The sequence below is a fragment of the Falco biarmicus genome, chromosome 10 (assembly GCF_023638135.1).
Source record: "Falco biarmicus isolate bFalBia1 chromosome 10, bFalBia1.pri, whole genome shotgun sequence".
NCBI lineage: Eukaryota > Metazoa > Chordata > Aves > Falconiformes > Falconidae > Falco > Falco biarmicus.
Genome location: NC_079297.1, coordinates 17,957,512 through 17,970,079, shown reverse-complemented (window position 1 = coordinate 17,970,079; position 12,568 = coordinate 17,957,512).

The following is a 12,568-nucleotide window of genomic DNA, read 5'->3' as shown; positions in this document are numbered from 1 at the left end:
CAATTGGGGAAGGTGTTGGTGGCAAAGCTTGACTCTGCAAGGCTTGGTGTATCAGCCCATGCTTTGGGAACCCGGGAAGGAAGCATTTTGAAATGTTGTTTTTGGAAAAGCTGCTTGCTTGGAGTCACTGGAAGGCAGCTGGCAGGTCGCTTGGTGGTATTGCTATCAGCTTCTGCTGTCAGAGCCTCCTTGCCCCGCAGCACCAAGCACTGCACACACACAGAGGGTGGCTCCGACAGCCATGCAGCCTGCATGGACATCCCAAAAACGCATAGGAGGAGCCCAGGTGGGAGCAGGAGGAATAAAATAACCTGCTTGAAATTGTGCAGTGGAGTCAGCACCTCTGTGAGGAATGGGATCTGGATGGCCTGATGGAAATACCTGTTTTCAAACACAGGTGAGAGCTGTCTGCTGGTGCTGAGCTCAGGGTGCTTACAGTGAGCAGCAGGTTTTGGGGTGCAAGACCAAAGCTGCTGGCACGTGCAAGAGGTGCAAGAGAACTCATAATCCTTTTGCACACACTCATCCTCGGTGAGAACAGCTTCCGTGGTCTCCAGATGGTGGCACAGCAGTTTCCCACGCGGTCCCCAGTAGTTGCTCCCCTGGAGCTGTCTCACAAGCTCTGCGCTGCTGCTCAGTGAGCAAAAAGGCTTTTTCAAGGTTTCCCTGCTGGGTAAACATGGGGGGGCTCAGCACCTGCAAGGGCATCTCTCCGTGATAAAACAACTTCTGTAAAGCTCCCCGCATATCTGGGAACAGCCTGGTCCAGCCTTGCTCCCTTGGCTGTAGTTAACTTTGTGTTCTGACCGCCTTATCTGTTTTCTGCAGCACTAACCGATTCCTTGCTGCCTCCTGCCTTCTAGGAAAGGCTCCTCTTTACACTTCCATGATTATTTTTTTCACTCCCTGTTGAGATGGTGTTTGCTGCTTCCTGGGGCTGTGGCGGCTCTGCTGGGGATGCTCGGCATGGGCAGGGAGGGGGCCTGTTGCAGGCTGCTCTGTGGGGGCATCAGGGAATTCACCCTGAAACTGTGGTGGCATTGGTAAGGGCTTGGTGCCCCTCGCGTAACCGGGCTGGCACGTGGGTGGGTGCCGAGGTGGCGGGAGGTGACATGGTTTAGTTCTTGGCTGGGTGCCTGGCCCTTGGAATTGGCTATTTCTATAAAAAATGCTGTGTATTAACTGGAGCTGGACCCTTGCAGGCCTGGGGAGGGAGGGAATGAGTTTGGAAACAAAACGAGCAGGAAGAAAAAGTAATGTCTGTTACTGCTGCTGAATTAGCTGCTAATTATAGAGGAGGGAGCGAGTGGCAAGTGTAGTTTGTGGGACGGATGCAGCCCTAGCCCACCTGGGACCCCGGGCTGCTGGCACTGCCCATGGCGCGGGGCAGTTGCAGAACTGGGTTTTGCAGCATCCTTCGCTCCCGGGTCACCTTGAGCCGGAGACTTGGAAGTTGTCCCCTCTGAGGGGCAGGGCATGGTGCAGGAGCCGGCATTGCTGCTCCCAAACTGCTTTAGCTGCTGTCCCCTCGCAGCCCTGCCGGCATTGCAGCCTCTTCAGATTCCTGGTTGGACGACTTTGTGGGTTAGGGGTTTTGCTGGAGGATTCCTGCCTTTGGCTCTCTGCACCCATTGCACTTAATGGGGAGCCTTGTTGCAGCACAGCTCCTCGCAGGGAACTGCGGGCGGGTTAGGCACAAACCTGGAGAAGCGGATCAAAATGAGAGATTTCAGACTGAAAAAGGGAATCCCATTGGTAGTGAAGTGTATGAAGCTGTAAATTACCTTCCCAAAGGGAGTAAGGAGCTCACCCTGTGACGCTGAGATGTGCATGCTGGTGTGGGCTCAGCAGGTGTGATATTCCTGACCCCATGGCTTTGGATTTTTGTTAAAGCAGCAATTTGAAATTTTCCAGTTGTGTTTAATGCAACTCGGCTGCCCAGGGGGTCAGTAGCATGGGTGCCAGAAATGGAGCAGAAATTTGTGTGCTTTGCCAGGTGGGGACAGTAGGGGTCAATTACAAAAAAAAAAATGGAGAAAAAGCTTTTCTAGCCCAGCTCTTCCCATGTGGTGAGCCATCATCAAAAGGATAATCTGTGGTGGACTGAAAAGTTGGGATTAATGTCAAACAAAATTGGATTTACTGTTGAAATCTGCTACCAGAGGGAGCTGCGCTGAGCAGTATCCATCTTTCCTGGATGTGACATTCAGCGAGCTCCTACTCCAGCACTGTGTCTGATGCTACCAGGGACTTATTGCTGCAGTGCTGGCAGGGTCCTGCTGGCCACAGGGTCGTCCCTGGAGGTGATGCCGTGTGTCAGCAGAGGTGGGCTCACCCCGCTGTGAAGCAGAGGTCTGTTGTCCCAGGGATCCTGCACTACTTTGGTTGCCTGGGGATCTCGTGGTGGCTCCACATCTGGTTCTGATGACCTGACAGTGATTAAGGTAACTGGTGGAGCCAGCCTGGTCTGACACATGTCCCCTCATTTCCGTGTGTGGTGTCTGGAGGTGACAGAATGTTGCCAGCCTTGCAGGAATTGCAGGAGCAAGGTGGCACTTGAGGTGCTGGGCAGGAGCAGTTGGGGCTGCAGGCACCGGTGGAAGCTTCGAATAAGGTTTGGGCACTGGGACAAGCACACTGCATGGGTGGGAGGTGTTCAAAGGCACATCCTGAGCTTTGGGAACACAGTCCTTTCAGTAGCACAGGACAGTTTGTCCGTGTTATTGCTGCAGCTTCCTGTAGTCTTGGGGATGCTGGTGCGGCTCTTCCCTCCATGGCTTGACACTTCATTTTGGAGTAGCTCCTTTCACCAGGGAAGATGCCAGCTGGCTCCTGGCACATGCTACTGCTGGGGGCTTTCCTGGGGGCTTTACTACTACACGCCTCACTCCCCACATCTCCCAGCCAAGCAAACCGAAAGTGGTGTTCCAGGCTTGCTCCGGTTGCTGAAGTGTCTTCCCACCCAGAGCAAAAGCCACGAGCTCCTGGTTACATTTAACTGCTGCTTTAATGCCACTAATTATAATTGACTGTAATTGTGCCAAAATTCATCCCAGCCAAGAGACGGGAGCAATTTGGACTGTCATATTAACGTGACGGAGCACTCAGTCACTCTCCCAGCTCGGTCTCTCTAAAGCAGCTGCTGATAAATGAGCTGTGCCAGAGCAGCAGCACGTCCGTCTGCGTGAGCTTTGCCACCTCGGTGCTGGCAGGATCAGCCCCCGGCAGAGCTCGTGCCACCCAGGGAGAAGGGATGCACATCCCCGTGTTAACCTGGTGTCCCCAGGGACCTGTAGTGTGGGCGATTCCCTGTTCTTACTGTGCCCTTCTCACCCCAGCAATACAGGAAAAACTCCTGGCCCACATTGTTGGGGGTTTAGGGGAAAAGAACACAGCAAACACGTTCTGATCCCTCCGTGCGGATGTTGGCTCTGCCACTGCGGGGTGAGTGCTGCTCTGGATGCTTCAGCTGGGTACCAGCAGCAAAGCTGGGGCGCCAGCTCCACTTGGTGCAGGCACCATCTGATGGGAAAGCATTCGCAACCTCAAAGCCATATTTTGTATTACTCCTGCTGCATTACCAGCTGTTTCATTTGAAGTAGAATAAAAATGAGGTTAAGTTTTTAATGTTCATCCCTAGCTGCTGCTTCTGCCACACACTACAGCCCTGCGCCTGTGTTGCTGGGCCTGGAGGCTAAAACATTTTCTTGCTGTGACCTCGGGGTTTGAGAGCAGCAGAAAGCCACGGGTCACCCTGCACAGCACCATTTTTCCAGAAACATCAAGATGTATGTTTCCAGAGGCTGTCTCCTGCGATAAAAGCCATCAGCAGAAAGGTAATTCCCATCTGGCTCCTGGGAAGGGAGCTGTGCCGGGAGCCCGCTTGGTGGGGCTGGCCGGGACTTCACCGCTCCGCTCTCCTGCAGATCCCAGAAATTCAGCTGCACCGGCCCTTTGTCCGTGAATTCCCCCTGTGACACCACGGGGGGGTTTAACCGCAGGGCTGAAGGTACCAATTTCCAAATGCCAGCCTGAAGCTGGGTGAGCTCTGTGGGGCGGGCACCTGGCTTTGAACCCCACCGTGCAGGGCTCTGGGGGCGGCCACCAGCAATGGCAAGTTCCAGGGCCACCGCATCGCTTGCCAAGGTGAGCAGCTGCTGGGCAACGTGGAAAAATTGAGGGCAGTGGAGGAGAAAAAGGGAAGTTACCGAGCCCCAAATCAGGGGCACGGAGAAGTGGGGCTGCGCTGCCTGCCTCACTGGGAATCGCCTGCATCCACTGGCCCTGCCGACGGGATGGGACCTGCAAACCTTTGCAAAGCAACCGCCGCTGCGGTGTGCGGTCCTGATGCTGCGCTCGGTCCTGGCCTTGGGGAGGTAATTAATAACGGGAAATGCTGTAACTGTGACGTTTGACATGGGATGATGTCCCGGCTCCCACGAAGCCAAGTGACTCGCATGGAAGCGAGGGGTGCGTTTGTGACTTGTTGCTATAGAGATGAGATGGCTTTTCCGTCAGAGCCTCCAGTGAGAGCAGTTAATCCATTTTTAAGAGGAAAGGGTATTTAATAAAGGAAACAATTTAAACTGGATTTACAAGATATGCTGAATGGAAGCATCATTTATTCTGTGGCTTCATATTTAATTTTAATATCTCTATAAACCTCTCCAGAGTGTTCTGCAAAAGCAAGCTGGAGTCAGAGCGGGTTTGACCGCCCAATAATTCTTAAAAGCAAATCAATTTAATAATGCTGAAAAATAAGCCTGCATCTCGATGAATTAATATTTTTCTGCTCTCCATAGCAGCAGGAGCACTGGGATATGCATATTAGAAAAAGGACAAATAAACTGTTCTAATGGAGAGGTATTTTTGAAAGGATATTGAGCAAAAGCTCGGCAAATCAGGATTGGGAGTGCCTGGTTTCAGGGGCAGCTGGTGCCTACATCCCTGAAAACTTCATCTTCTGTTAATTGCGCAAGAATCTTGGAGGTTTACAATGAATCAGGAAAGCAAGAGGTGATGCTTTGCGTGCAGTGGCTGGGAGGGCCGCTGAGCCTTCCCCAGGGTCTTTGCAAATCCCCATCCAACTGCATCCTGCAGCAGAGAGCTGCCAGTGCCTGGTTCCTGGCGCAGTACTGAGGATGCAGCACGCTCCCTCACAAAGCCTTCTGAGCACTAGGCAGGGAGGGATTTTTTTCACGTTCTTCTCTTATTGATTCATGCTTACCCAACACAGGAAGCATGTGCATTACAGTACTTACTTATTAAGCGGGGAATGTCAGGGTGAAATAGCTGTTATCTGGGTCCCAGCTGACTCTCGTGTAAGATTAATTTCATCTTTTGGCTGTTGGAGGTGTGTGTCACAAAGCCCAGCACAGGTGATGCTGCACTTTCTGCGCAGCCTTTGCAGCAAGCTGGCAGAGCCAAGCCAAAAAGAAATCGACCCCTGTGCAAATACCTACTGAACACTGGCCAGTTTGTTGGGGGGGTTTTCTTCGTTGTTTTGAGTTTTCTCTGCACCCATAAATAATACGGTACATAATACGATACTTCCATCAATAATCCAGCTTTTTTTCATAGCCATGCTCACTGCTATTCCCATGCTGCTGTTTGAGCAGCAGTGATCGCGCTGGTTCTCTGCTGGGATGAGGGCAGGCATCTGCACGGAGAAGCCCATAGGAAAGCCAGGAAGGGGGTGACAGATGTGGGAACTGCAGCACCTGGCAGCGTTTATCACTTGATGAATGAGAAGGTTACGGAAACTCAGTAGGATTTCCTGCTGGGAAGCGGTTTGTGCCTCTTCCCAGAGCATTACTGCTTCACGCGCTGGGAGCGTTGTGGTTTGGAAAGCATCAAGTGCTCTGGGAAGAGCTGGCAGGAAAACTTCCGTCCTGTACAGGAGGTGAGTTCTCCCTGCTCCTTGATGCTCAGGGCATGAGAGCAAATTCACTGGATTTTCTCCTGTCCCTTGAACATACTGTTTTTTTCAGTTCCTTTTAATACATAGAGACTGAACTGCACAAAGCTGGCTACAGTTTTTCTCCGTGAGCAGCACGAGATACCTCTTTGGCAGTCCTTGAACCCTGATTTAAAAAGCAGGCGCGGTGTCCTTTGCAATCTCATGCTGATCAGCACGAGCAGCGGCCAGAGCATTACGGAGTAGTGTCCTTTCAGGTGTCCCTTTGCCATTACTTAAGACCTTTTTCCCCCTCTTTTCCCTCACACACACACGTGTGACCCCACCAAGCAGGGGAGCCAGCCATCCTCTGCTATCGATGGGGTCAAGGATAGTAATTTCTCAAGGAGGGGACCCTAAATTGCTCAGAGCAAGGGTGATTTAGCCATTCAGTGTTTTCCCTCTGTCCCAAGCTGGGGGATGTTTCCCTGTCACAACCCCCCTCTGTATCCCAGCCGAAGCACAGTGAATAAGTGGGGATGAATTCATAGCACATCATATAATTACAGTCTATAAAAAGGGAATTATATGGCTTATTAGTGTCATTTATTTTACTGTACTAGCTGTTTTCATGCATGCAAACAAGCATGGCTGGGTTTTGTTCTCTCCTCCCCGTGAGACGAAAGCTGGGATACCCCATGGGAACTGATTTCCCAAAGGGCTCTCCCTTCTCGGGAACACTGGGAGTCACTTTAATGTCCACCGACAGCAACCCCGCAGATGTGTGTGGGTCTGGAAACTGGGATCAAGGAAAGCAGCAGGGCTTGCCTGCATGCCCACCCCATTTCTAGGGACTTCATCCAGCTACAAGAAGAGACTGCTTGCTCCCAACTATTTATATCTTTTTTATTCCTCCCCCCCCCCCAGTATTTGTGAAAGCTTACCTGTAATTTAACTTTCCTCCTTTGCAAGAGCTGTTATCAGAAATTGTGATCTGGAGGGGATGATTGTGGGCCTGGCTGGAGAATAACCCACTTGACCGCTACCTTAAGGTGCTAGTGAGGTGGGGTTGGTGAGGATTACTGCACCCCAATGTGGCCCCCGGCTGTCCTGTGCAGGACGTCCCTGCTGGGCACAGTCCACCGGCAGGACTGCTGTGCTGGGGAGGGGGTGGGGGTGGGGGCATAACTGTGTAAGAAACCTGTGGGGGGAGGATTTCTTTGTTAAAGGGTCAGAACTGCAGTCTGTTGTCATCTCATGGGAGAACTGCAATGCCTGGGTCAGATTCCTCATTAGTTTTCTTCTAAAGTCTGGAAAGAACACAACATTTCCCACCCCCCCACCTTGTCTATAAATATTCTTTCCAGCGCTTTTCTGCAGAAGGACTCATTCCTCTGTGGTAAGGAAGCTAAGAGGAAGCAGACTTATTTATTTTATTCCTCTTGACGTTTATTTTAAACTAATCCTGTTGGGACAGATGTCAGACCAGAATTCTTGCTTGAGTCGCTTCTGTTATTTGATCTAATTAACAACGGTTCATGTTCTGTAATAATTTGGGTTTTACAAGGGATGAAATTTGTTTACTCTTTTCTGTTTCCCTTTACCTAGACACTGAGTTTCCTCTTTAATTTTGTTCTTTTCAGTGCTCATTTTCCAACCCAGCTTTACGTTGATACATTTAAGGCTTGAAAACATTGGAAACATCTTTCCAAATATGATGTATTTATAGAAACTTTAAGGTTAATCGTACATGTTAGTCATTAAAAAAACAACCAAAAACAACAACACAAAACAAACTCCCACAAAAATAAACCTTTGCTTGCAGCATCTCATTTTCAGATCTAGACTTGTCCACTGTCTTTTTTCAGGGCAGCGGTCTGTGTCTGACCCTGTGGTGACAGCACCGTGGCTTAACCCAGCACACCAAGGATGTAAGGGCAGTGCCACAGCCCCTGGCCAGCCCGGGGCTGGCTGGATCCTCCAGGTACAGCTGTGCGGATTGCTTCGGTGGGGACAAGGATCTGCATTGCGAATATCCAGCTGTGGCTGCCATCTGGTGCTGGTTTTCTTCCTCACTTTGCCTGCAACCCTCCCCATCACCCCAAATAATACTTGTGATGCACCGATCACACGTGAAATCTCGGCGTTTGTTTTAGCAAGCGTGCTTCTGGCCTCGCTGATGCTGATCATCATCCAAGCGGTTGGCGAAAGCGCCAATTAATCAGCGGCACGAGGCCGCAAGGAGATAACCCATGTCCGCCAGGCACGCAGAGACCTGCGCTGCAGAAGCACAGCGTGCCCTTAGCCAGCCTTGGCTGCGCAAGGACGGACCCCCCGGCTGCTCTGTGGCAGGTACCTGCTGAGACCTGCCCACCTGTGGGGCAGACCCAGACCACCTCCTGGATGCTCCTGGGGTGCAGCAGGGGAAAGGATGCATTTATTCCTCACTCAAACACAACCCTTTCACCCATACCCAAAGCCTGGGTCCAAAAAGAAACACGTTTTAGAGGTGAGCAAGGTGCTGTTTGCCATTGACGTGCAGCCTGAGGTCTTAGTGTGAAAGGGCGCCTGGGCAGGGGATTCATTTGGATACCCAGGGAGCAGAAGCTAAACGTGCCTGTGCCCACGTGAGTTAACAGCATTACGAAATGCATTTAATGGAAATGAGTCTTGGTGAAATAGGTGGGCTGGGGGCTCATTTGGTTTTTCCCTTTGCTTTTCAGGCAGCTGAGGTGACTCCTGCCGGGGCAGTGTGCCTCCTGCTGTGCTTGAGGATCATTCACACAGGCGTCCAGGGAGGCTGCGCTCTTCCCATCAGGTAGCAGCTCCTCTCTGAAGGCTCGGTTGGGGTGCAAAAGGTTGCAAGGGGATGGCTGAATAACGCATGTGATGTCCAGCCAGAGCAACGCTATTATTTCAGAATCTGCCAGCCTGGACTCCACGCAGATGGCACTGCTCCTCCAGGCAAACCCCCCAGATGCTTGACTGTTCTCTCAAGGACAAGTTCCTCCTTATTTCCAGCTGGAGCCTCTCGCTTTCAGCTTAGACCCATAATCTTCCAGGACCCAACCACCACCAGTCTGCAAACTCCCCTTCAAACAAATTTCCTGGGCAAAGCGTGTAGTTTGCAGGCTATTTATTGCCCCTGACATGTGGAAGGACATTGCAAATCTAAACAGGGCTGCACCAAATGAGTAATTATCTGTCCCTTTCCGCACACTTGGTTTGGTTTTTTGGTTTTGTTTTTGCCTCGTGATGACGATTTTTGGTGTCAGAGATGAGGTGCTGCAGGTTTGGATGAACGAGGACTGAGCAGACTCAGTTCTTGTTCTGCTGCCTGTGAAATTAAGTGGGTCACAAAAACATCAGTCAGACAAATTCAAGCATCAAAGAGCAAAAAAACTTGGTGCTGTAACGAGTCATACTGGGAATCCACCCAGGTATGGGTAGTGACCTGCGCTTTGACTCCGTCCATTTTGCTGGAAAGAAGTTGCTGTTTCTTATCTTGAGCTTTGATTTTGCTTTACAAAGGAATGTAAATGATTTGTTTCTGCTCACAGACATCAGATCTAGAAAAGCATTATTAGGACCCAGGTAGTATTGCCCTTCCTTAACAGATATTTCTGCCTCTTAGTTGAGGCTTGAGAAGAATACTCGTGATGAAGGATGAAGGAAGCTAACTATCTATCTTACTTACGTCAGTGAGAACATTTTCATGAGACAGTCAACCCTTCTGAAATTTTCTTACTGGAAACAATGTCTTGCCTAGCACGCTTATAGTGGATGGCTAATCCAGTCCAGCCAAGTGTTTAGGATGTGGCAAAGCAGAAGCCCTGCAGCAATTTCCATTTCCAGGGCTCAACCCTGGCACTGCAGCATCCCTGCCACACCTGGGAGCTCGGTTACTGCTGCCAATGGCACAGATCACTGTGACTGCCCTGAACTCGCCGTGTTATTTAAGTGTGTGAGGGGACAATGAGGCTGGTGGTGATCCCCAGCGAGGACCTGGTGGGGCTCACAACTTCATTACAGCCTCGCAAGAGCCGTTTGGGAGCCTCAGGCAACTGCTTGTTGTGAAGAGTAGCAGTTATACCTAGAATGAGTTAAGAGACTTTGAGACTCTCCTGCAGCACAGGTTTCATAGCTGCATTGGATTTAACATGTGTTTGTGTTGAAAACTGATGGTAAAACCACAGCGGGCTGCTGACACCAGCAATGTTTGACATGTGTGAATCCAGCAGCCGGAGATAGCCCTGGGCTGAAGGGGATTAGAGCTTGCTCAGTGGGTTTGTGCAGGAAAAAGGGTAGAAAAAAGGGAGTTGTGGTGGTTGTTACTGACTTCTCAAATTGAATGTGCTCAGCCTGGGAATGGTTTCTGCATGTTGACCTGGTCTTTTTGGGAAGACCTGGGAGCAGCTGCCCATGGCAGCACTAGGAGAGCTCTGACTCACAGAGATGCAGTTACCAAAGGCTGGCCCCGTTGTGCTGGCGCCTGCAGTATTTCTGAACTTTCTCTGACCTCCTGCCCAGCTGGAGCGTATCTGAGTGAGCAACACCAGCTCCTATATGGTGTGTGTAGCCCCCGGGGGGAATGTATAGCCATGCAGCTTCTGCCAGCCATGCTGGCTGCCTCTGTGCCTCATCCCACAGACTTGCTGTCCTTGTGATCCCCAAGGATCTGGACGCGCTCCCTTTCTCCCTTTGTGCATCAGCATCCACCTCTGTGCTGGGAAGCTGGGCAAAGCCAAGGTGGGACGAGCTGTTACAGCTTCTACTGATGGTGTAGGTGCATAGCAGTTTTCCTTACATAGAGGAACCAAACCTCCTGAAATGTCTCAGTTCAAAAGCATTTTCATAGTTATGCACAACAGAGCAGGGAAAAATGGAGCTAAGCTCAGTGTAAGGCCTTTGCAAGTTCAGCCAGCTGCATATCAATTAATTTGCAGTTGCAAGATAAGCAGATCCTTCAGCACCACATTTTCCTTTAAAATAGTGATTTTTGTTACGAGGGAGGTGGACAGAGCCTATTGTAACAATCTCCTCTGAATTATTTAGCATATTCATCCAGCATGTTTGACTTTGTTTAAAAAGACTTTTTCTTTTTTTTTCCCTAGAGATAAGAAACTCTGCCTCGCATAGTGAGCTGATTGTGAAATGGCTTCTACGCTTATCCACGTGGTTAAGAGGCTTTATTATACTAAATTGCTGGATAATCTCTGGACACGCAGCCACAACATCAGACCTCTTCTTCCTTTGCTGGTTTTACTTTTTGATCTGGAGCTGCTTAAATCCGTCCAAGGGGTCTCATTTGCCTACGTTAGGACTCACTGTTCCGTTGCTTGTTTGGAAAGTTGGCATCAGCTCAAACCGCTGTTCTTTAAAGAAACCTCCTTTCTCTTGCTGTGCTTTTCAAGGGGCCTCATGCAGTCTTCCTTTTTGTAGTTTCTTGGACCAAAGTAAATATCTGATCTTGCCCAAATAGCCAGCAGAGCCTTGGCAGGGCACGTGGCAGTGTTTCTGGTGACAATCAGTGTCCAGCCTCACTCGGAGCTGGGAGGACAGGAGTGTTCCACAGTCTTTCTCTCCACCCACACTAGGAATTGGCACTTTCCTGACTAGACCACCATTTCTGATAGCCAAGGCTGAGTTCTGCAGCCTGCTCTAAACCTGAGCGTGCCCCACATAAATGGTGCTGGGGTACTAGCTCTGTGTAACACATATAATATTGTCATGCATATAATAACAATGCATTTTAATGTTGCTTTTCTGCTCACATGAGTTAGCAGTGAGTAAAAGGCCAACAGGGTTATTTGGCACCAGCTGATAGTTACCTGGGCAGGGAGGTCTTCTGCCGCTATGGTGCTCTGAAGGCAAATGTTGGGGTTTGAAAGCATCTTGAAAAGGGCTGTGAGTTACAAAAAACTTCTTTATGTACCTGTAATAGTAACTGTGGGGAAGTGGCTGCTGCTACACCCCCAGGTAGTAAGGATCGCTCTGAGTTCTGGGGAAGTATCTCCATGGGCAGGGCTGTGCAGGTTTCCCTTGTCCTGTGGAGCTGTGTAGACCCACAGGATGCAAATAATTGACTGTGACTTGGGGCTGGTGAATGGGTCTCTCTCTTCTGCACCATTTATAAAGAGTTCAGGATTCCTGTGGATGAAAGGTGCACTTTAAGTGCAGGCCATGATTTGCCCATACATAGCCACGACAGCTGGGTTTGGTTAATCTATCGGGCATGCTGCAAAGCCTGCCTGTTCTCCCAGGCGCTCGCAGGGCAGGTGGAATGAGGAGGTCACTGCGCTGAGTTACAGTGCTGCTGGTATGGGGGACACGCAGCAACATGTGCTGTCCAAGTTACAGGAGGCATGGATTTTTACATCTGCTGTGGATGTCTTTTTAAATGTGGAAAAGCGAAGGGACAGACTCTTCCAATTGTACATTTGAGTAAGTTGGTACACGTTATTTCAGACCACGTCGAAGGTGGTTTCTTAACATGATGCTCTACGTGCTGTGGCAAGCCCCACTGATAACATCAGTTTACTGTGGCTAGCCATTGCACACGAGTCTGGGCTAGGCAACCAGACGATGACTACTGCAGAAATACTTACCTGCAGTAGAGAAACAAGCATCACAGTTTGTCCAGAGTGCACCAGCACCACGAGTCAGCAGATC